This window comes from Bombina bombina, chromosome 7, assembly GCF_027579735.1.
Source record: "Bombina bombina isolate aBomBom1 chromosome 7, aBomBom1.pri, whole genome shotgun sequence".
NCBI lineage: Eukaryota > Metazoa > Chordata > Amphibia > Anura > Bombinatoridae > Bombina > Bombina bombina.
This window is the reverse complement of record NC_069505.1, coordinates 386184938-386212141: the sequence shown is the minus strand read 5'-3', so window position 1 is coordinate 386212141 and position 27204 is coordinate 386184938.

Here is a 27204-nt window from a genome sequence, read left to right as displayed (position 1 = left end):
CATACTCTAAACAAACAGTCTATCATACTCTACACACAGTCTCTCATTCTTCACACACATAGTCTTTTATTCTCAACAGACACACACACACACACAGTCTCTCATTCTCCACACACACACAGTCTCTCAATCTCAAGACACAATCTATCATACTCTACACAAACAGTCTATCATAGTCTACACACAGTCTCTCATTCTTCAAACACATAGTATTTCATTCTCAACAGACACACACACACACACACAGTCCCTCATTCTCCACACACACAGTCTCTCATACTCCACACACACACAGTCTCTCAATCTCAAGACACAATCTATCATACTCTACATAAACAGTCTATCATACTCTACACACAGTCTCTCATTCTTCACACACATAGTCTTTCATTCTCAACAGACACACACACACACACACAGTCTCTCATTATCCACACACAGTCTCTCATTCTCCACACACAGTCTCTCATTCTCCACACACAGTCTCTCATTCTCCACACACACACAGTCTCTTAATCTCAAGACACAATCTATCATACTCTACACAAACAGTCTATCATACTCTACACACAGTCTTTCATTCTTCACACACATAGTATTTCATTCTCAACAGACACACACACACACACACACACACAGTCTCTCATTCTCCACACACACAGTCTCTCATACTCCACACACACACAGTCTCTCAATCTCAAGACACAATCTATCATACTCTACATAAACAGTCTATCATACTCTACACACAGTCTCTCATTCTTCACACACATAGTCTTTCATTCTCAACAGACACACACACACACACAGTCTCTCATTCTCCACACACAGTCTCTCATTCTCCACACACAGTCTCTCATTCTCCACACACAGTCTCTCATTCTCTACATAAACACAAAGTCTTTCATTCTCCACACACACAGTCTCTCATTCTCCACACACACAGTCTCTCATTCTCCACACACACACAGTCTCTCAAACTCCACACACACGCAGTCTCTCATACTCCACACACACGCAGTCTCTCATTCTCCACACACAGTCTCTCATTCTCCACACACACACACAGTCTCTCATTCTCTACATAAACACAAAGTATCTCATTCTCCACACACACAGTCTCTCATTCTCCACACACACACAGTCTCTCAATCTCCACACACACAGTCTCTCATACTCCACGCACACGCAGTCTCTCGTACTCCACGCACACACAGTCTCTCATTCTCCACACACAGTCTCTCATTCTCCACACACACACAGTCTCTCAATCTCAAGACACAATCTATCATACTCTACACAAACAGTCTATCATAGTCTACACACAGTCTCTCATTCTTCACACACATAGTATTTCATTCTCAACAGACACACACACACACACAGTCTCTCATTCTCCACACACAGTCTCTCATTCTCCACACACACACAGTCTCTCAATCTCAAGACACAATCTATCATACTCTACACAAACAGTCTATCATAGTCTACACACAGTCTCTCATTCTTCACACACATAGTATTTCATTCTCAACAGACACACACACACACACACAGTCCCTCATTCTCCACACACACAGTCTCTCATACTCCACACACACACAGTCTCTCAATCTCAAGACACAATCTATCATACTCTACATAAACAGTCTATCATACTCTACACACAGTCTCTCATTCTTCACACACATAGTCTTTCATTCTCAACAGACACACACACACAGTCTCTCATTCTCCACACACAGTCTCTCATTCTCCACACACAGTCTCTCATTCTCCACACACAGTCTCTCATTCTCCACACACACACAGTCTCTTAATCTCAAGACACAATCTATCATACTCTACACAAACAGTCTATCATACTCTACACACAGTCTCTCATTCTTCACACACATAGTATTTCATTCTCAACAGACACACACACACACACACACACACAGTCTCTCATTCTCCACACACACAGTCTCTCATACTCCACACACACACAGTCTCTCAATCTCAAGACACAATCTATCATACTCTACATAAACAGTCTATCATACTCTACACACAGTCTCTCATTCTTCACACACATAGTCTTTCATTCTCAACAGACACACACACACACACACACACAGTCTCTCATTCTCCACACACAGTCTCTCATTCTCCACACACAGTCTCTCATTCTCCACACACAGTCTCTCATTCTCCACACACACACAGTCTCTTAATCTCAAGACACAATCTATCATACTCTACACAAACAGTCTATCATACTCTACACACAGTCTCTCATTCTTCACACACATAGTCTTTCATTCTCAACAGACACAGACACACACACACACACACACACAGGGGGGTAGTTATTAACGTGTCAACTTTCCTGCCTTTGCCGGCCCAATATGCCTGCCTAAGCTCGCCTACCATCGCCGCCGCGGACCTGAAAAAATTTGCCTAAGTTATCAATAAATCTGTCAAAAAGCCACGCACTAAGTACGGGGCGATGAGCAGTGGACTGTGAGAGTTATCACTCATCCAATCTCACTGCTCTTCGGCTTTTTTATAGCTTTATTGCTAGCCTGTCACTAAGCACCCACACTAAACTACACTGTTCTACCCCCTATACCGGCGCCCCCAGAGCCCCCCGCAACTCAATAAAGTTAGTAACCCCTAATCCGCCGCTCCTAGACCCCGCCATAACTCTTATAAATGTATTAACCCCTAAACCGCCACTCCCGGACACCGCTGCAACCTACATTCTACCTAGTAACCCCTATCCTGCCCCCCCTATACCGCCGCCCTCTATAATAAAGTTATTAACCCCTATCCTGCTGATCCCGCACCTCGCCGCAACTAAATAAATAGTTTAACCCCTAAACCGCCGCTCCCGGACCCCGCCGCAACCTATATTAAACTTATTAACCCCTAATCTGCCCCCCTACACCGTCACCACCTATAATACATTTATTAACCACTATCCTGCCCCCCCCTACACCGCCGCCACTGTAATAAATTTATTAACCCCTAAACTTAAGTCTAACACTAACCCTAACACCCCCCCTAACTTAAATATTAATTAAATAAATCTAAATAATATTTCTATTATTAACTAAATTAATCCTATTTAAAACTAAATACTTACCTGTAAAATAAACCCTAATATAGCTACAATATAAATAATAATTATATTGTAGCTATCTTAGGATTTATTTTTATTTTACAGGTAACTTTCAATTTATTTTAACTAGGTACAATAGCTATTAAATAGTTATTAACTATTTAATAGCTACCTAGCTAAAATAAAGAGAAATTTACCTGTAAAATAAAAACTAACCTAAGTTACAATTACACCTAACACTACACTATACTTTAATACATTATTCCTATTTAAAACTAAATACTTACCTGTAAAATAAACCCTAAGATAGCTACAATGTAATTAATAATTACATTGTAGCTATTTTAGGATTTATATTTATTTTACAGGTAACTTTGTATTTATTTTAGTATTCATGTAATCCACCAGCACTTGAAGGTATAAAAAGTATCTTTTATTGAAGATCAAGTTAAAACAAGCAACGTTTCGTGACCATATGTCACTTAATCATGCTCTCTGTTACATACTAACAAGTTCCTTTTAAACTTCTCGCGCCAAACTGTTACCCATAGTGGACTCCTGGCGCCATCTACTGGTACATTTTCATATTACATCTCATAACACTTTCTAACATTTTTATAGACAACTTGTGTAACTATTAAAAACAAATCACTGAATATAAATTTATATAGCAGCAAACAATATATTATCAGAATATGCAGCTTAATAGGGTGTTGTCACACTTTAGTGTGTTATGACAAAGATAGCTTAAACTAGTATATTGTTAAATTACATAAAGAAAGGTGAGAAGGTTAGGATTATTTCACAAAAAACATGATAGGTCAAAGTCCCTATTTAACCCTTTAGGTGCCATGGATTCCATTTTATGGATCCACCACATTTCCCTTTGTTTAAGCAACTGCTCTCGATCTGATCCATTCCTGGGTGTATGCACCTGTTCTATAACCTGCCAGCGTAATTGGCTGATTCCATGTCCTTTCTCTATGAAATGTTTTGATAGGGGAGCCTCAACATTTTTTCTTCTGATGTTACTGCGGTGTTGTGTAAGGCGATCCCTAATTTTTTGGGTAGTTTCCCCCAAATAGATAAGTGAACACGGACATTTAATTAACGTGTGAGCTATCACATGTATAGAAACCTTCAATTGAGAATTTCTTTCCACTCTGTGGGTGAAAGAAATGTGGGCCCTTAATAATGGAACTACAAGACATGCATCCCAGGCAGGGATAACTCCCTTTCTTTTTACTGCCTATGTATGTTCCGATCAGCCAATAGAATGCAAGCTCAATCTGATTGGCTGATTGGATCAGCCAATCGGATTGAACTTCAATCTGATTGGCTGATTCAATTAGCCAATCAGATTTTTACTACCTTAATTCCGATTGGCTGATAGAATCCTATCAGCCAATCGGAATTGAAGGGACGCCATCTTGGATGACGTCCCTTAAAGGAGCCTTCATTCGTCGGTAGTCCGTCAGGAAAGAAGGTTGTTCCTCGTCGGCGGGGTGAAGATGGATCCCGAAGAAAGAAGATTGAAGACCCCGCTTGGAAGATGACGTCGCCCGGATGGAAGACTTCTTCAGCGCCGCTTTGAAGATGACATCGCCCGGATGGAAGACTTCTTCAGCGCCGCCTGGAGGATCACTTCATCGGATGGAAGACTTCTTCAGCGCCCCTTGGAGGATCACTTCTGCCGCTCCGGATCTCCTCTTCGGTTCCATCGGTGGCTCGGCTGAGTGAAAACGACTCAAGGTAGGATGATCTTCAGGGGGGTAGTGTTATTTTAAGGGGGTTTTGGGTTAGATTAGGGGTATGTGGGTGGTGGGTTTTAATGTTGGGGGGTTGTATTTTTCTTTTACAGGCAAAAAAGCAGTTTTCTTTGGGGCATGCCCCACAAAAGGCCCTTTTAAGGGCTGGTAAGGTAAAAGAGCTTTGAACTTTTTTAATGTAGAATAGGGTAGGGAATTTTTTTATTTTGGGGGGCTTTGTTATTTTATTAGGGGGCTTAGATTAGGTGTAATTAGCTTAACATTGTTGTAATATTTTTAAAATGTTTGTAACTTATTTTTTTTATTTTTTGTAACTTAGCTTTTTTTATTTTTTGTACTTTAGTTAGTTTATGTAATTGTATTTAATTGTAGTTATTTGTAGTTAATTTATTTAATTAATGTAATGATAGTGTAGTGTTAGGTTTAATTGTAACTTAGGTTAGGATTTATTTTACAGGTAATTTTGGATTTCTTTTAGCTAGGTAGTTATTAAATAGCTAATAACTATTTAATAACTATTCTAACTAGCTAAAATAAATACAAAGTTACCTGTAAAATAAATATAAATCCTAAAATAGCTACAATGTAATTATTAATTACATTGTAGCTATCTTAGGGTTTATTTTACAGGTAAGTATTTAGTTTTAAATTGGAATAATTTATTAAAGTATAGTGTAGTGTTAGGTGTAATTGTAACTTAGGTTAGTTTTTATTTTACAGGTAAATTTCTCTTTATTTTAGCTAGGTAGCTATTAAATAGTTAATAACTATTTAATAGCTATTGTACCTAGTTAAAATAAATTGAAAGTTACCTGTAAAATAAATATAAATCCTAAGATAGCTACAATATAATTATTATTTATATTGTAGCTATTTAGGGTTTATTTTAAAGGTAAGTATTTAGTTTTAAATAGCATTACTTTAGTTAATAATAAAAATATTATTTAGATTTATTTAATTAATATTTAAGTTAGGGAGGGTGTTAGGGTTAGTGTTAGACTTAGGTTTAGGGGTTAATAAATTTATTACAGTGGCGGCGGTGTAGGGGGGGCAGGATAGGGGTTAATAAATGTATTATAGGTGGCGACGTTGTAGGGGGGGCAGATTAGGGATTAATAAGTTTAATATAGGTTGCAGCAGGGTCCGGGAGCGGCGGTTTAGGGGTTAAACTATTTCTTTAGTTGCGACAAGGTCCGGGATTGGCAGGATAGGGGTTAAAAACTTTATTATAGAGGGCGGCTGTATAGGGGGGGCAGGATAGGGGTTACTAGGTATAATGTAGGTTGCGGCGGTGTCCGGGAGCGGCGGTTTAGGGGTTAATACATTTATTATAGTTGCGGCAGGGTCAGGGAGCGGCGGTTTAGGGTTTAATAACTTTATTTATTTGCAGCGGTGTAGAGGGGGACAGATTAGGGGTTAATATGTACAATGCAGCTTGCGGTGGGCTCCGGAAGCGGCGGTTTAGGGGGTAATACATTTATTTAGTTGCGGTGGTGTAGGGGGGACAGACTAGGGGTGTTTAGACTCGGGGTACATGTTAGGGTGTTAGGTGTAGACATCTTCCATAGAAATCAATGGGATGTCTGGCAGCAGCGAACTTGTACTTTCGCTATGGTGAGACTCCCATTGATTCCTATGGGATCTGCCGCCTCCAGGGTGAAAACCAGGTACGCTGGGCCGGAAAAGTGCAGAGCGTACCTGCTAGTTTTTTGATAACTAGCAAAAGTAGTCAGATTGTGTGCGGAACATCTGGAGTGATGTAAGAATCGATCTGTGTCCGGCGGATCGAAGCTTACGTCACAAAATTCTACTTTTGCCAGTATCTAGGGCTTGATAACTAAGGCGAATCAGCCTCGCCACAAATACGCTGCGGAATTCCAGCGTATTTGAGGTTGACGGCTTGATAACTACCCCCCACAGTCTCTCATTCTCCACACACAGTCTCTCATTCTCCACACACAGTCTCTCATTCTCCACACACACACGCAGTCTCTCATTCTCCACACACAGTCTCTCATTCTCCACTCACAGTCTTTCATTCTCCACACACAGTCTCTCATTCTCTACATAAACACAAAGTCTCTCATTCTCCACACACATAGTCTCTCATTCTCCACACACACAGTCTCTCATTCTCCACACACACACAGTCTCTCATACTCCACACACACGCAGTCTCTCATACTCCACACACACGCAGTCTCTCATTCTCCACACACAGTCTCTCATTCTCCACACGCAGTCTCTCATTCTCCACACACATTCTCTCATACTCCACACACACACAGTCTCTCAATCTCAAGACACAATCTATCATACTCTACACAAACAGTCTATCATACTCTACACAGTCTCTCATTCTTCACACACATAGTCTTTCATTCTCAACAGACACACACACACACACACAGTGTCTCATTCTCCACACACAGTCTCTCAATCTCCACACACAGTCTCTCATTCTCCACACACACATGCAGTCTCTCATTCTCCACACACATTCTCTCATTCTCCACACACACACAGTCTCTCATTCTCCACACACAGTCTCTCATTCTCCACACGCAGTCTCTCATTCTCCACACACATTCTCTCATACTCCACACACACACAGTCTCTCAATCTCAAGACACAATCTATCATACTCTACACAAACAGTCTATCATACTCTACACAGTCTCTCATTCTTCACACACATAGTCTTTCATTCTCAACAGACACACACACACACAGTCTCTCATTCTCCACACACAGTCTCTCATTCTCCACACACAGTCTCTCATTCTCCACACACACATGCAGTCTCTCATTCTCCACACACAGTCTCTCATTCTCCACACACAGTCTCTCACTCTCCACACTCAGTCTCTCATTCTCCACACAGTCTCTCATTCTCTACATAAACACAAAGTCTCTCATTCTCCACACACACAGTCTCTCATTCTCCACACACACAGTCTCTCATTCTCCACACACACACAGTCTCTCATACTCCACACACACGCAGTCTCTCATACTCCACACACACGCAGTCTCTCATTCTCCACACACAGTCTCTCAATCTCCACACGCAGTCTCTCATTCTCCACACACAGTCTCTCATTCTCCACACACACACAGTCTCTCATTCTCTACATAAACACAAAGTCTCTCATTCGCCACACACACAGTCTCTCATTCTCCACACACACAGTCTCTCATTCTCCACACACACAGTCTCTCATACTCCACGAACACGCAGTCTCTCATACTCCACGCACACGCAGTCTCTCATTCTCCACACACAGTCTCTCATTCTCCACACGCAGTCTCTCATTCTCCACACACACACAGTCTCTCATTCTCCACACACACAGTCTCTCATACTCCACACACACACAGTCTCTCAATCTCAAGACACAATCTATCATACTCTACACAAACAGTCTATCATACTCTACACAGTCTCTCATTCTTCACACACATAGTCTTTCATTCTCAACAGACACACACACACAGTCTCTCATTCTCCACACACAGTCTCTCATTCTCCACACACAGTCTCTCATTCTCCACACACAGTCTCTCATTCTCCACACACACACGCAGTCTCTCATTCTCCACACACAGTCTCTCATTCTCCACACACAGTCTCTCATTCTCCACACACAGTCTCTCATTCTCCACACACAGTCTCTCATTCTCTACATAAACACAAAGTCTCTCATTCTCCACACACACAGTCTCTCATTCTCCACACACACAGTCTCTCATTCTCCACACACACACAGTCTCTCATACTCCACACACACGCAGTCTCTCATACTCCACACACACGCAGTCTCTCATTCTCCACACACAGTCTCTCAATCTCCACACGCAGTTTCTCATTCTCCACACACAGTCTCTCATTCTCCACACACACACAGTCTCTCATTCTCTACATAAACACAAAGTCTCTCATTCGCCACACACACAGTCTCTCATTCTCCACACACACAGTCTCTCATTCTCCACACACACAGTCTCTCATACTCCACGAACACGCAGTCTCTCATACTCCACGCACACGCAGTCTCTCATTCTCCACACACAGTCTCTCATTCTCCACACGCAGTCTCTCATTCTCCACACACACACAGTCTCTCATTCTCCACACACACAGTCTCTCATACTCCACACACACACAGTCTCTCAATCTCAAGACACAATCTATCATACTCTACACAAACAGTCTATCATACTCTACACAGTCTCTCATTCTTCACACACATAGTCTTTCATTCTCAACAGACACACACACACAGTCTCTCATTCTCCACACACAGTCTCTCATTCTCCACACACAGTCTCTCATTCTCCACACACAGTCTCTCATTCTCCACACACACACGCAGTCTCTCATTCTCCACACACAGTCTCTCATTCTCCACACACAGTCTCTCATTCTCCACACACAGTCTCTCATTCTCCACACACAGTCTCTCATTCTCTACATAAACACAAAGTCTCTCATTCTCCACACACACAGTCTCTCATTCTCCACACACACAGTCTCTCATTCTCCACACACACACAGTCTCTCATACTCCACACACACGCAGTCTCTCATACTCCACACACACGCAGTCTCTCATTCTCCACACACAGTCTCTCAATCTCCACACGCAGTTTCTCATTCTCCACACACAGTCTCTCATTCTCCACACACACACAGTCTCTCATTCTCTACATAAACACAAAGTCTCTCATTCTCCACACACACAGTCTCTTATTCTCCACACACACAGTCTCTCATTCTCCACACACACAGTCTCTCATACTCCACGCACACGCAGTCTCTCATACTCCACGCACACGCAGTCTCTAATTCTCCACACACAGTCTCTCATTCTCCACACGCAGTCTCTCATTCTCCACACACAGTCTCTCATTCTCCACACACACACAGTCTCTCATTCTCCACACACACAGTCTCTCATACTCCACACACACACAGTCTCTCAATCTCAAGACACAATCTATCATACTCTACACAAACAGTCTATCATACTCTACACAGTCTCTCATTCTTCACACACATAGTCTTTCATTCTCAATAGACACACACACACACACACAGTCTCTCATTCTCCACACACACAGTCTCTCATTCTCCACACACACACAGTCTCTCATTCTCCACACACAGTCTTTCATTCTCTACATAAACACAAAGTCTCTCTTTCTCCACACACACAGTCTCTCATTCTCCACACACATACACAGTCTATCATTCTCAAAAACACACAGTCTCTCATTCTCCACACACACACATAGTCTTTCATTCTCAACAGAGACACACACACACAGTCTCTCATTCTCCACACACACTGTATCTCATACTCCACACACACACAGTATCTCATTCTCCACACACAGTCTCTCATTCTCCACATACAGTCTCTCATTCTCCACACACACACAGTCTCTCAATCTCAAGGCACAATCTATCATACTCTACACACAGTCTCTCATTCTTCACACACATAGTCTTTCATTCTCAACTGACACACACACGCAGTCTCTCATTGTCCACACACAGTCTCTCATTCTCCACACACAGTCTCTCATTCTCCACACACAGTCTCTCATTCTCCACACACAGTCTCTCATTCTCCACACACAGTCTTTCATTCTCTACATAAACACAAAGCCTCTCTTTCTCCACACACACACAGCCTCTCATTCTACACACACACACAATCTATCATACTCCACACACACACACACGCAGTCTCTCATTCTCCACACACACACAGTCTCTCATTCTCCACACACAGTCTTTCATTCTAGACATAAACACAAAGTCTATATTTCTACACACACACACAGTCTCTCATACTCCAAACAAATACAGTCTCTCATTCTCCACATACACACAGTCTCTCATCCTCCACACACACACAGTCTCTCATTCTCCACACAAACACGCAGTCTCTCATTCTCCACAAACACGCAGTCTCTCATTCTCCACACACACACAGTCTCTCATTCTCCACACACAGTCTTTCATTCTCTACATCTGTGTTTTTCAACCAGTGTGCCGTGGCACACTAGTGTGCCGTGAGAGATCCTCAGGTGTGCAACGGCAGACTGACAACAGTGTGACATATTTTTTAAACTTTACTTGTTTTTTACTCCCAGTGCAGGGGTAATTTGTAGGAGGCATGGCATAACAGCACAATACATACAGCATGTGTGTGTTTGTGTGTATGTGTATATATATATATATGCTGTATTAGGCTACAATGTGTGATTTTTTTTAAATTTTGGGATGGTGGTGTGCCACAGGATTTTTTAATGTAAAAAAGTGTGCCACGGCAAAAAAAAGGTTAAAAATCACTGCTCTACATAAACACAAAGTCTATATTTCTCCACACACACACAGTCTCTCATACTCCAAACAAATACAGTCTCTCATTCTCCACATACACACAGTCTCTCATTCTCCACACACACACAGTCTCTCATTCTCCACACAAACACAGTCTCTCATTCTACACACACAAACAGGCTCTCATTATTCAAATAAACAGTCTCTCATTCTCCACACACACAATCTATCATACTCCACAAACACACAGTCTCTCATTCTCCACACACACGCAGTCTCTCATTCTCCACACACAGTCTTTCATTCTCTACATAAACACAAAGTCTCTCATTCTCAACACACAGACACAGTCTCTCATACTATACACAAACAGTCTATCATACTCCACACACAGTCTCTCATACTCCAAACAAAGTCACTAATACTCGACAATCAGTCTCTCATTCTCTAAAATCAGAGTCTCTCATACTCCACACACACACAGTCTCTCATACTACACACACACACAATCTCTCATAACAAAATAAAACAGTTTCATTCTCTGTAGTCACAGTATATCACTCTTTGCACACAGAGGCCTAGATTTAGAGTTGGGCGGTAGCCGTCAAAACCAGCGTTAGAGGCTCCTAACGCTGGTTTTTACCGCCCGCTGGTATTTGGAGTCAGTCAGGAAAGGGTCTAACGCTCACTTTGCAGCCGCGACTTTTCCATACCGCAGATCCCCCTACGCCATTTGCGTATCCTATCTTTTCAATGGGATCTTTCTAACGCCGGTATTTAGAGTCGTGGCTGAAGTGAGCGTTAGAAATCTAATGACAAAACTCCAGCTGCAGAAAAAAGTCAGTAGTTAAGAGCTTTCTGGGCTAACGCTGGTTTATAAAGCTCTTAGCTACGGAATTTGCCAGCGCTACGGAATTTGGCGGCGCTATACAAATAAATGATAATAATAATAATAATACTGTGCTCTAAAGTACACTAACACCCATAAACTACCTATACACCCCTAAACCGAGGTCCCCCCACATCGCCGCCACTCTATTAAAATTTTTTAACCCCTAATCTGCCGCTCTGTACACCGCCGCCAGCTACGTTATCCCTATGTACCCCTAATCTGCTGCCCCTAATACCGCAGACCCCTATATTATAGTTATTAACCCCTAATCTGCCGCCCCCAACGTCGCCGCCAACTACCTACACTTATTAACCCCTAATCCGCCTCACTCCCGCCTCAATAACCCTATAATAAATAGTATTAACCCCTAATCTGCTGCCCCTAACATCGCCGACCCCTATATTATATTTATTAACCCCTAATCTGCCGCCCCCGCTATCGCTGACACCTGCATATTATTATTAACCCCTAATCTGCCGCTTCGTACCTACATTATACCTATGTACCCCTAATCTGCTGCCCCTAACACCGCCGACCCCTATATTATATTTATTAACCCCTAATCTGATGCCCCCAACGTCGCCTCCACCTACCTACAATAATTAACCCCTAATCTGCCGACCGCATCTCACCGCTACTATAATAAATGTATTAACCCCTAAAGCTAAGTCTAACCCTAACACTAACACCCCCCTAAATTAAATATAATTTTAATCTAACGAAATAAATTAACTCTTGTTAAATAAATTAATCCAATTTAAAGCTAAATACTTACCTGTAAAATAAACCCTAATATAGCTACAATATAAATTATAATTATATTGTAGCTATTTTAGGATTAATTTTTATTTTACAGGCAACTTTGTAATTATTTTAACCAGGTACAATAGCTATTAAATAGTTAATAACTATTTAATAGTTACCTAGTTAAAATAATTACAAAATTACCTGTAAAATAAATCCTAACCTAAGTTACAATTAAACCTAACACTACACTATCAATAAATTAATTAAATAAACTACCTACAATTATCTACAATTAAACCTAACACTACACTATCAATAAATTAATTAAATACAATACCTACAAATAAATACAATGAAATAAACTAACTAAAGTACAAAAAATAAAAAAGAACTAAGTTACAAAAAATAAAAAAATATTTACAAACATTAGAAAAATATTACAACAAATTTAAACTAATTACACCTACTCTAAGCCCCCTAATAAAATAACAAAGCCCCCCAAAATAAAAAAAATGCCCTACCCTATTCTAAATTAAAAAAGTTCAAAGCTCTTTTACCTTACCAGCCCTGAAAAGGGCCCTTTGCGGGGCATACCCCAAAGAATTCAGCTCTTTTGCCTGTAAAAAAAAACACATACAATACCCCCCCCCAACATTACAACCCACCACCCACATACCCCTAATCTAACCCAAACCCCCCTTAAATAAACCTAACACTATGCCCCTGAAGATCTTCCTACCTTATCTTCACCTCGCCGGGTATCACACCGATCCGTCCTGGCTCCGATGTCTTGATCCAAGCCCAAGCGGGGGGCTGAAGACGTCCATGATCCGGCTGAAGTCTTCATCCAAGCGGGAGCTGAAGAGGTCCATGATCCGACTGAAGTCTTCTATCAACGGCATCTTCAATCTTCTTTCTTCCGGATCCATGTTCATCCCGCCGACGCGGAACATCCATCTTCACCGACGACTTCCCGACGAATGATGGTTCCTTTAAGGGACGTCATCCAAGATGGCGTCCCTCGAATTCCGATTGGCTGATAGGATTCTATCAGCCAATCGGAATTAAGGTAGGAAAATTCTGATTGGCTGATGGAATCAGCCAATCAGAATCAAGTTCAATCCGATTGGCTGATCCGATCAGCCAATCAGATTGAGCTCGCATTCTATTGGCTGTTCCGATCAGCCAATAGAATGCGAGCTCAATCTGATTGGCTGATCGGATCAGCCAATCGGATTGAACTTGATTCTGATTGGCTGATTCCATCAGCCAATCAGAATTTTCCTACCTTAATTCCGATTGGCTGATAGAATCCTATCAGCCAATTGGAATTCAAGGGACGCCATCTTGGATGATGTCCCTTAAAGGAACCGTCATTCGTCGGGAAGTCGTCGGTGAAGATGGATGTTCCGCGTCGGCGGGATGAACATGGATCCGGAAGAAAGAAGATTGAAGATGCCGTTGATAGAAGACTTCAGTCGGATCATGGACCTCTTCAGCTCCCGCTTGGATGAAGACTTCAGCTGGATCATGGACATCTTCAGCCCCCCGCTTGGGCTTGGATCAAGACATCGGAGCCAGGACAGATCGGTGTGATACCTGGCGAGGTGAAGATAAGGTAGGAAGATCTTCAGGGGCTTAGTGTTAGGTTTATTTAAGAGGGGTTTGGGTTAGATTAGGGGTATGTGGGTGGTGGGTTGTAAAGTTGGGGGGGGGGTATTGTATGTGTTTTTTTTACAGGCAAAAGAGCTGAATTCTTTGGGGTATGCCCCGCAAAGGGCCCTTTTCAGGGCTGGTAGGGTAAAAGAGCTTCGAACTTTTTTTAATTTAGACTAGGGTAGGGCATTTTTTTATTTTGGGGGGCTTTGTTATTTTATTAGGGGGCTTAGAGTAGGTGTAATTAGTTTAAAATTGTTGTAATATTTTTCTAATGTTTGTAAATATGTTTTTATTTTTTGTAACTTAGCTTTTTTTATTTTTTGTACTTTAGTTAGTTTATTTCATTGTATTTATTTGTAGATATTGTATTTAATTAATTTATTGATAGTGTAGTGTTAGGTTTGATTGTAGATAATTGTAGGTATTTTATTTAATTAATTTATTGATAGTGTAGTGTTAGGTTTAATTGTAACTTAGGTTAGGATTTATTTTACAGGTAATTTTGTAATTATTTTAACTAGGTAACTATTAAATAGTTATTAACTATTTAATAGCTATTGTACCTGGTTAAAATAATTACAAAGTTGCCTGTAAAATAAATATTAATCCTAAAATAGCTACAATATAATTATAATTTATATTGTAGCTATATTAGGGTTTATTTTACAGGTAAGTATTTAGCTTTAAATTGGATTAATTTATTTAATAAGAGTTAATTTATTTAGTTAGATTAAAATTATATTTAATTTAGGGGGGTGTTAGTGTTAGGGTTAGATTTAGCTTTAGGGATTAATACATTTATTATAGTAGCGGTGAGATCCAGTCGGCAGATTAGGGGTTAATAATTGTAGGTAGGTGGAGGCGACGTTGGGGGCGGCAGATTAGGGGTTAATAAATATAATATAGGGGTCGGCGGTGTTAGGGGCAGCAGATTAGGGGTACATAGGTATAATGTAGGTTGCGGCGGTGTACGGAGCGGCAGATTAGGGGTTAATAATAATAATATGCAGGTGTCAGTGATAGCGGGGGCGGCAGATTAGGGGTTAATAAATATAACATAGTGGTCGGCGATGTTAGGGGCAGCAGATTAGGGGTACATAAGTATAATTTAGGTTGCGGCGGTGTACGGAGCGGCAGATTAGGGGTTAATAATAATATGCAGGGGTCAGCGATAGCGGGGGCGGCAGATTAGGGGTTAATAAGTGTAAGGTTAGGGGTGTTTAGATTCGGGGTACATGTTAGAGTGTTAGGTGCAGACTTAGGAAGTGTTTCCCCATAGGAAACAATGTAGCTGCGTTAGGAGCTGAATGCTGCTTTTTTGCAGGTGTTAGGGTTTTTTTCAGCTCAAACAGCCCCATTGCTTCCTATGGGGGAATCGTGCACGAGCACGTTTTTGAAGCTGGCCGCGTCCGTATGCAACGCTGGTATTGAGAGTTGCAGTTGCGGTAAATATGCTCTACGCTCCCTTTTTGGAGCCTAACGCAGCCCTTCTGTGAACTCTAAATACCAGCGGTATTTAAAAGGTGCGGGAGAAAAAAAGCCAGTGTAGCTAACGCACCCCTTTGGCCGCAGAACTCTAAATCTAGCTGAAAGTTTTTCATAAACCTCACACACAGACTCTCATACTCAACTGACAGCCTCTAATACACTACTCACAGCCTCTCATACACTACTCACAGCCTCTCATACAATACTCACAGCCTCTCATACTCCACACACACAGACTATCATAATCCACAAAAAAGACTATTATAGTCTACACAAACACAATCTATCATTCTACAAACAGTCTCTCATTTGCTGCACACCGTCTTTCATACACAGTTTCATTATCTGCACACGCATAGAATATAATTCTCTACACACAAATTATTTCATACACCACACACAGTCTATCATAATACAAATATATATATATATATATATATATCAAACTCCACAAACACAATAACATACACCACACACAAAGTCTCAAACATTAAACACTAAAGTATATCAAATATTTTTAAAGAATCAAAAAATACCTTTGCCTTTTCAAAAAATAAGAAATGATGGTTACTTGAAAATTGTGTAAGATATGAATTTACTGTAAAAATAAAAAAACAATTTAATTAAAAAATTAGATTTTACAATTTAGAAAAAAAATTATGACATTTTATATTGACTTAATAGAAAATACTAAATAATATTAAAGGGAAAAGACATTTAAAAACAATGTAGATCAGAGAAAAAATTCAAAAAAGTTATATATATATATATACACACATATACATATATATTTATATATATATATATATATAAAAAAAAAATATAAAAACACATATTTAATAAACTTATATTTATATATATATATATATATTATATATATATAAATATATATATATATATATATATATATATATCTATAGACACAGTGTATATGAATATATATATATATATCTACATATACACTGAGTGTATGTATGTATATATATATATATATATATATATATATACACACACACACAATATATATATATATATATATATATATATATATATATATATATATATAAAAAATGAATCCAAATGAAAAAGAGAGATCTTGTAAGTGAAAATGGAAAACAAAAAAAATGTGGTATAATAAAAAAAAAAGTTAAAATTGATGTGTAGAAAAATAACAAATAAAAGGGAGAATAAATATCAAGATAAAGGGCATGATCTTGAAGGGGGTTCAACAAGCAGTTAGTCAGCAAATGAGGATGATTAGAAAAAAAAAAAAGCAGGATCGCATAGACGATTATACACAATCATATTTTCATTTGGTGATAAGTACAAAAAAATAACAAATGTAAGAAAGATGGATGGGCAAAATAAAATTAATAGCGAAGTTACAGTAAATAGAAGTTTTACAACAATTTCGTTACAGAAAAAGAGGAGCTTCCAATACACAGAAAGGTCATTGTATTATGTTGGATAGTAAGAACGGCAAAACAGGAAGTGAACGCAGAAACCTTTTGCGCATGCGCACAAGGAAGATTCAATTGCGCATGTGTTCGGGAACGAGCACAGCCTAATTATATATTCAAAACAAACATGTTTCATAGGTTTAATTTTAAATGAGATTGAAGTGGATTTTTGAAGGGGCGGAGTTTACATGGAAAGACCGTGAAACAAAAACGGTAAAATAGGAGATTTTTTAAAAATAAATTATTGAAAAAAACAGTTTAGCTCAATATTCATGCATATTTTTAAAGATAGCAATAAAAAAAACAACTACATTTAGAAAAATTTACTGGTCCTTTAAATTCATATTTTACAATCTGATTTAGTGCATCTCTTGATAAGGTTATTTTGAATGTATGAAAACACATATATGATATATTTCATTGGACAACACTGGTTTCTCACAGGTCTGAAATGAAAGAAACAATGTTGTTATTCATTTTGAAATGAGTAGACATTTTAAATCCATCAATGTAGCTATTATTTATATTTACTTTAGCAGACATTCATCCAACATGGTATATTTTTAAGATCAATACAGATACAGATATTTTTAAAATGATCTGAGTATAAATGGAGCATTTTAAAATTACACAATTAATTTTATATGAAGTTCTAATTTCCCCTTTTAAAATCAAGATTTACATTTCCAGTTCGTCTGGGTGTGAGTTATGCTTTCAGCACTCACAGGGTTAAAAATGTTTCTCTGTCTTCTGCTATTTTGGGTTTGGGGCTGAATATTCTGATTTTAGAATTTAACTTACATTAGCCAGTTTAATCTACAAATTAATTAATTTACCTTATCATATATAGGTATGTATATATATATATATATATATATATATATATATATATATATATATATATATATATATATATATATATATTATTTGAAAGAGAACTAGAAGGATCAGTGCTAGGTGTGCCCCCCAAGATCACTGGTATATTTATTTGTGAATGAACCGGCAGCCCAATACCTGAAATAAGGACAACTGATAGGTCCCCACCTATCAACGTCCTATTTCTAATTATGAAAAAATGTGTGGGTGATAAGATTGGTATTAGGAGCACAGGTCAAAGAACAATGACCTGTTTAGTGTCAATATTAGTGCCAGAGGAAAATACTATACAGATATAAATCAGGCATATGTTATATGTTTCACCATATATTACATGAGTATTGATGTTAATATAATGTAATATAGTTTTACCTTATTCTCATTTGGTGTGAGTGGAAATAATTGAGTATAAAAACCAATTATTGGACCTTATATAGTATATACAGATAGAAAATCCCACAATATGTATATGTCATGTAAATAGGACCTAGTAAATGCAAAAAAGTGACTTTGAACAAAGTACACAATTAAATTAGTCCCAAATTCGTATAAGATTGTGCAGTATCAGTTCTTTTTCTTAATCTTGTGACATCCACATATTAGAAGTGAGTGCCCACTTACTAGATTAAACTTCAATCCTATGAGGTAAGTAAAAGTGTCCCTTTAAGATAAAGTTGTCCCTCAGCAATCCAGGAAAACTGCTTCTCTGCCTCCTCAGTGTAGTAGAAAGTTTATTTCTCCCTTCTTAGCTGAGTCTTTTGTTCTCCTTCCAGTGTCACTTGGTGTCATGCACATAGATAGGGGAATATAAATGTGGAAAAAATAGTGCAACACTGTTTGTAATTTATTAAATATGTTAAAAAATGCTCACATTGTTAAACCTCAATCCAGTATGAGTTATCAGTTAGGCATATCAGGGTTAGTTGAAAACAACAGGTCCAATTTTCCAAAGCATATAAGTTGGTTACATCAGTCAAGTATGCAGGAATGTAACCAACTTATATGCTTTGGAAAATTGCACCTGTTGTTTTCAACTAACCCTGATATGCCTAACTGATACCTCATACACGATTGAGGTTTAACAATGTGAGCATTTTTTAACATATTTAATAAATATATGATTTTAAGTTTACAAACAGTGTTGCACTATTTTTTCCACATTTATATTTCCCTATCTATGTGCATGACACCAAGTGACACTGGAAGGAGAACACTAAGAAGGGAGAAAAAAACTTTCTACCACACTGAGGAGGCAGAGAAGCAGTTTTTTCTGGATTGCTGAGGGACAACTTTATCTTAAAGGGACGCTTTTACTTACCTCATAGGATTGAGGTTTAATCTAGTAAGTGGGCACTCACTTCTAATATGTGGATGTCACAAGATTAAGAAAAAGAACTGATACTGCACAATCTTATACGAATTTGGGACTAATTTAATTGTGTACTTTGTTCAAAGTCACTTTTTTGCATTTACTAGGTCCTATTTACATGACATATACATATTGTGGGATTTTCTATCTGTATATACTATATAAGGTCCAATAATTGGTTTTTATACTCAATTATTTCCACTCACACCGAATGAGAATAAGGTAAAACTATATTACATTATATTAACATCAATATTCATGTAATATATGGTGAAACATATAACATATGCCTGATTTATATCTGTATAGTATTTTCCTCTGGCACTAATATTGACACTAAACAGGTCATTGTTCTTTGACCTGTGCGCCTAATACTAATCTTATCACCTATATATATATATATATATATATATATATATATATATATATATATATATATATATTCTAATGCCACTCAGCAACAGCCTGACATAAAATCCCCCTTCCAAAATATATGTAGGACACGTGTATTTGAATTGGCTTAAAGTCAGTGTTACTTGGTGAGTGTACTGACAGTCATAGACAGTCTTATTATGAAGAGAGTCCGTTATTTTTCGATCCTCATATTTATGCTTGTTATCTAGGCATCTTTAAACTACAGTACTTCTTTCGTGCATTTGGGGATATGTCACTTCATTCTCCCTCTATGACTTGTAATTGGGACCTAGGATGGCACGCTCGCAACTGATTAATATGGACCTATTTATCCATCAAAGTATAATTTTTAGGTATCCTTATTTTATAGGCAACTGGAGATATTTTGTCAGTTATGACAAAAGGACCCTTCCATGATGGAAGAAATTTCTTCTCCTTAACTCAATCTCTTCCAAAGTTATAAAGATAAACTTTATTAGTAATTTCATATTCCTTTTTGGACGTTTTGAGGTCATAATAGGTTTTAGCAGCAGTTACTGACTTTTCTATGTTCCTTTGCGCAAATGCAAAAGCATATTGCAAGTGCTTCCTTAAAGGGACAGACAACACCAGAATTGTTGTTATTTTAAAAGATAGATAATCCCTTAATTATAAATTCCCCAGTTTTGCATAACCAACAAAGTTATAATTATACACGTTTTACCTCTGTAATTACCTTGTATCTAAGACTCAGCAGATTGCCCCCTTATTTCAGTTATTTTGAAAGACTTGCATTTTAGCTAATCAGAGCTGCCTCCATGGTAAATCACGTGCATGAGCTCAATGTTATCTATATGAAACACATGAACTAATGCCCTCTAGTGGTGAAAAACTATCAAAATGCATTTAGATTAGAGGCGGCCTTCAAGGTCTAAGAAATTAGCATATGAACCTTCTAGGTTTAGCTTTCAACTAAGAATACCAAGATAATAAAGCAAAATTGGTGATAAAAGTAAATTGGAAAGTTGTTTAAAATACCATGCTCTATTTGAATCATGAAAGTTTTTTTTGGACTTGACTGTCCCTTTAAGTTCTCCACATATTGATGTGTATTGGCAAAATGTATCAAGTTCTGATCTGATGTACGGTACAGTGGATGCTGAGGTAGAACCATTCTTCTACCAGTCATCAATTCAAAAGGTGACATCTTAGTAGCATTACTTGGAGTTGCTCTTAATGCCATTAGGACTAGAGGTAATTTTACATCCCAGTCTTTATCAGTTTCACTCACAAACTTTTTGAGGATTTTCACAAAGGGCTGGTTTTAGCGCTCGACACCACCACTGGAGGCAGCTCTATATGCAATATGGAGCTTTCTTTTAACCACTAGTATTTTCCACATTTTGGTCATCACTTCGCTAGTAAAGTGGGTCCCCCGATCGGATTTGATTCGCTGGGGTAAACCAAATCTTGAAAACACGTGGTTGATGAGCAATGCTGCGCATGTTTCAGCACTATTATTAGGTGCAGTGATGCACTCTACCCATTTAGTGAACAGGCATGTCACTGTTAACATGTATCTGTTACCTCTAGATGACCTAGTTACTGGACCAATAAAATCAGTTTGTATATCTGACCATGGCATTACCATCCCCCTTTTCTGCAATGACGCTCTATGCGTTGGCGCAGTGGGTTAGAACTGTGGACAGATTAAATAACCTTGTCAGTAGGTTTGAACATCCTTCAACATATGCGGCCAAAAGGTGTAATCACAAATATTTCATATGTTAATTTGGCATCAGGATGACCAGAGGTGGGAGCATCATGGGCATGTTGAAGCGTGAGACCTCTGAACTTGGTAGGTACTACCCATTGTTGGATGCCAGTTTTGGAGGTTCCAATTAACAAACTGTTTTAAACAGAGGAGAGAGTAAAGGGCGGACATAACTTGAGCACTCATAGAAGATAATTACATATAAGTAGTGTTAGAGAACTCCAGGAAGAAAGGTTGCCAGAAGGGAGGGGATCAGTAAATATAAAAGTAAACATTTATTAAGTATATAGTAAAAACTTAATAGTGTGAGTGATACAATTTACACATAAAGCACATACACAACTTAGATTAAAAACCAATGGAAGGAGTATCACCATACCTATGTGTATAAATCCAAAATTAGAAACAGTCACTAAGTAAACTATTGTGGGTATAGTTAACAAATTCTATCCTGGGAAAAAAGGGTTTCACGAAAAGTGTATGGTAATAAAAATAGACTGATTCCCCAGAGTGCCCACAACAGCGTGTGAACTGTATAAATATCAAACTTAAGAATAAGACAAATTCAGTTAGATACACACTAAAAAATGCTCACGGATTGTACAATTAAGTATCTATAATGAAGGATTGACCTCCAACAACAATTAAGTCTATCTAAGTACAATGCTGGAGCAGTGTAGATCCAACTGAAACGGTCACAAAGTAAAGTTAATTAGATAAATTAGATAACTTATCATGAATACATAAGTTGGCGTAATAACGCTATAAGAATATATAGTAAGTTATTTGGTTGAACAATATATCGTCTAAATCCTATAAGTGGTTCATGTGAGTATCGCAGAGTAAAGGTAGCTGGTCTCTAAACACGGACATTGAGCACCCCCCATTTATTGATTATAATAATTATAGGTGATTGTCACCCTTTGCCAACTTTGAACCCCCCTCTTTACTGAAGGGGCTACTTCTACCTGGCTATACACATATAATTTCTACTTATGGGGTCTATATAAGAATCACTGTTTCCTATCCCTTTTTACATTTTCACTAATTAACAAACTATCTTGTAACTTGAATTGTGATCTGGATTTCATTAAGATTCTAAGATCTTCCTTGCCAATACTGTCCTCTTTTGAGATGGGGTTGCTTTCAGGATCTTCTATGTGTTTATAAAAGATACCTATAATGGGCCTTCCTTTTCACTAGTGATCAGGTCCTCACTAGGAGAATGCTGACTCCATTGTACCAGGTTAGGCTCATTTTGTTGTTTAGCCTGATTTCTGGTAATGGCTTCTACCTGAATTGCACCCATTACGTGGTCGATATTAAGGAGCTCTCCAGTTATGGCTCCTTGTTTGGCTAATGAATCTGCAAGATCATTGCCTTCCTTATCAGGACCTAGAATCTTGGAATGACCCTTGGTCTTTTTCCAGTGTATGGTTAAACCATTAGACACTACTAACTTATCAATTTCGCAGAACAACTTGCTATGTTTGACTGGGTTGTTGTTACTTTTCTGCATGACTTTCTAAAGATAACATTATTTTCATCATATCATAATTTGATATAAAAAATTATAAAATATGTGGAAAAAATGGAAAAAAATACACTTTTCGAACTTTGACCCCCAAAATCTGTTACACTGCTACAACCACCAAAAAACACCCATTCTAAATAGTTTCTAAATTTTGACCTGAGTTTAGAAATACCCAATGTTTACATGTTCTTTGCTTTTTTTGCAAGTTATAGGGCAATAAGTACAAGTAGCACTTTGCTATTTCCAAACCATTTTTGTTCAAAATTAGCGATAGTTACATTGAAACACTGATATCTGTCAGGAATCCCTGAATAACCATTTACATGTATATATTTTTAAAAAGAAGACAGCCTAAGGTATTAAACTTGGGGTATTTTGACTCTATTCATACAACCATTTTACCACCAATCTATGCCAAAGTTTGAAAGAATTTTTTTTTAATATTTTGACAAAATAGCAATTTAAGAATACATTTATTGAGAACGTTAAGGGTTACTGCCAAATAACACCCCAATATGTGTTCAGCAACATCTTCTGTGCAGTGATACCACCCATGAATAGGTTTTTTGGGTTCTCAGGGGGCTAAAAGGCCTTATTTTTAGGGGGCGCATTCCAGTTTTTCAACTTGGTATTTTCACATTTGTCATCATGCACCCATGTCCTATTTAGGTAAATTCTGAAGCCGGCCAATGTAATTTACCCACATCAAACCATATATTTTTTAAAAGTAGACACCCTAGGGTATTTTAAATGCAGATATTTTAACACTTTCCAGGCACTAATTATACCACAAGTCTTTGTCATATTTTTGATTAGTCATTTTTTTGTGTTATTTTTCACACATGTTCTAGTTTAGGCATGAATTCTTAGTTCCTGTTATGTTTTACTGCAAAAAAACACCTCAGTATGTGTTCAACAACATCTCCTGAGTACAGTGATACCACCCATGAATAGGTTTGTTGGGTTCTCAGGGGGCTAAAAGGCCTTATTTTTAGGGGGCGCATTCCAGTTTTCTAACTTGGAATTTTTACATTTGTCATCATGTACCCATGTCCTATTTAGGTAAATTCTGAAGCCGGCCAATGTAATTTACCCCCATCAAACCATATATTTTTGAAAAGTAGACACCCTAGGGTATTTCAAATGCTGGTATTTTAACACTTTCCATGCACTAATTCAACCATCAGCCTTTGTCAAACTTTTGGGTAGTCATTTTTGTGTGTTATTTTTCACACAAATTGTATTTTAAGCATGGATTCTCAATTCCTGTTATGTGTTACTGCCAAAGAATACCCCAATATTTGTTCGGCAAGATCTCCTAAATACATTGATACCACCTATGCATAGGTTTGTTGGGTTGGTTGGGGATTGCAATGCCAAACTTCTGACATGTGTTTGTGATTTTTTTAAATTCTTCTTTGACTATCTTTTTTACATACCCCAATTTATTTGCTCGCCATGAACGTGCATATATTTCTGAAGTTGAGACCCCAAGGTATTGTATATGGGGTGTGGTGGTATTTTTTTCATTTTTACACACACTATAGCCTAGATTATGAGTTTGGCGTTAGCCTTAAAAAGCAGCGTTGAGAGGTCCCAACGCTGCTTTTTAACGCCCGCTGGTATTACGAGTCAGGCAGGAAAGGGTCTATTGCTCACTTTTCTTACACGACTCGAGGCTACCGCAAATCCCCTTATGTCAAATGCGTATCCTATCTTTTTAATGGGACTTGCCTAACGCTGGTATTATGAGTCTTGGAAGAAGTGAGCGGTAGACCCTCTCCTGTCAAGACTCCTAAAAAGTCAGTAGTTAAGAGTTTATGGGCTAACACCGGAACATAAAGCTCTTAACTAAAGTGCTATAAAGTACACTAACACCCATAAACTACCTATTAACCCCTAAACCGAGGCCCCCCCACATCGCAAACACTATAATAATTTTTTTTAACCCCTAATCTGCCGGCCGGACATCCCTGCCACCTACATTATACATATGAACCCCTAATCTGCTGCCCCTAACATCGCCGACACCTACATTATATTTATTAACCCCTAATCTGCCACCCCCAACGTCACCGCAACCTAACTACACTTATTAACCCCTAATCTGCTGACCGGACATCGCCGCCACTTTAATAAATGTATTAACCCCTAAACTGCCGCACGCCCGCCTCGCAAACACTAGTTAAATTTTATTAACCCCTAATCTGCCGTCCCTAACATCGCCGACACCTATCTACATTTATTAACCCCTAATCTGCCGACCCCAACGTCGCCGCTACTATAATAAATTTATTAACCCCTAAACCTAAGTCTAACCCTAAGTCTAACCCCCCAACTTAAATATAATTTAAATTAAACAAAATAAATTTACTACAATTAAATAAATTATTCCTATTTAAAACTAAATACTTACCGATAAAATAAACCCTAATATAGCTACAATACAACTAATAGTTACATTATAGCTATTTTAGGATTTATATTTATTTTACAGTCAACTTTGTATTTATTTTAACTAGGTACAATAGTTATTAAACAGTTATTAACTATTTAATAACTACCTAGCTAAAATAAATACAAAATTACCTGTAAAATAAATCCTAACCTAAGTTACAATTACACCGAACACTACTCTATAAATAAATATATTAACTAAATTAAATTAAACTAATTACAATTAAATTAAATAAACTAAATTACGAACCCCCCCCACTAAATTACAGAAAATAAAAAAGAATTACAAGAATTTTAAACTAATTATACCTAATCTAATCCCCCTAATACAATAAAAAAGCCCCCCAAAATAATAAAATTCCCTACCCTATGCTAAATTACAAATAGACCTTAAAAGGGCCTTTTGCGGGGCATTGCCCCAAAGTAATCAGCTCTTTTACCTGTAAAAAAAAAATGCAATACCCCCCCAACATTACAACCCACCACCCACATACCCCTACTCTAAAACCCACCCAATCCCCCCCCCTTAAAAAAACTAACACTAACCCCCTGAAGATCACCCTACCATGAGCCGTCTTCACCCAGCCGGGCACAAGTGGACCTCCAGACCGGCAGAAGTCTTCATCTGATCAGGGCAGAAGAGGTCCTCCAGATGGCAGAAGGCTTCATCCAGGCGGCATCTTCTATCTTCATCCTTCCGGAGCGGAGCAGAGCCATCATCTATCCAGCCGACGCGGAGCCATCCTCTTCAATCGAAGTCCTAACGAAGAATGAAGGTTCCTTTAAATGACATCATCCAAGATGGCGTCCCTCGAATTCCGATTGGCTTATAGGATTCTGAACTTCAATCCGATTGGCTGATTAAATCAACCAATCGGATTTTTCCTACCCTAATTCCGATTGGCTGATAGAATCCTATCAGCCAATCGGAATTTGAGGGACGCCATCTTGGATAACGTCATTTAAAGGAACCTTCATTCTTCGTTAGGACTTCGATTGAAGAGGATGGCTCTGCGTCAGCTGGATAGAAGATGGCTCCGCTCCGGAAGGATGAAGATAGAAGATGCTGCCTGGATGAAGCCTTCTGCCATCTGGAGGACCTCTTCTACCCCGATCGGATGAAGACTTCTGCCGGTCTGGAGGTCCACTTGTGCCCTGCTGGGTTAAGACGGCTCAAGGTAGGGTGATCTTCAGGGGGTTAGTGTTAGGTTTTTTAAAGGGGGGATTGGGTGGTTTTTAGAGTAGGGGTATGTGGGTGGGGGGTTGTAATGTTGGGGGGGTACTGTATTTTTTTTTTACAGGTAAAAGAGCTGATTACTTTGGGG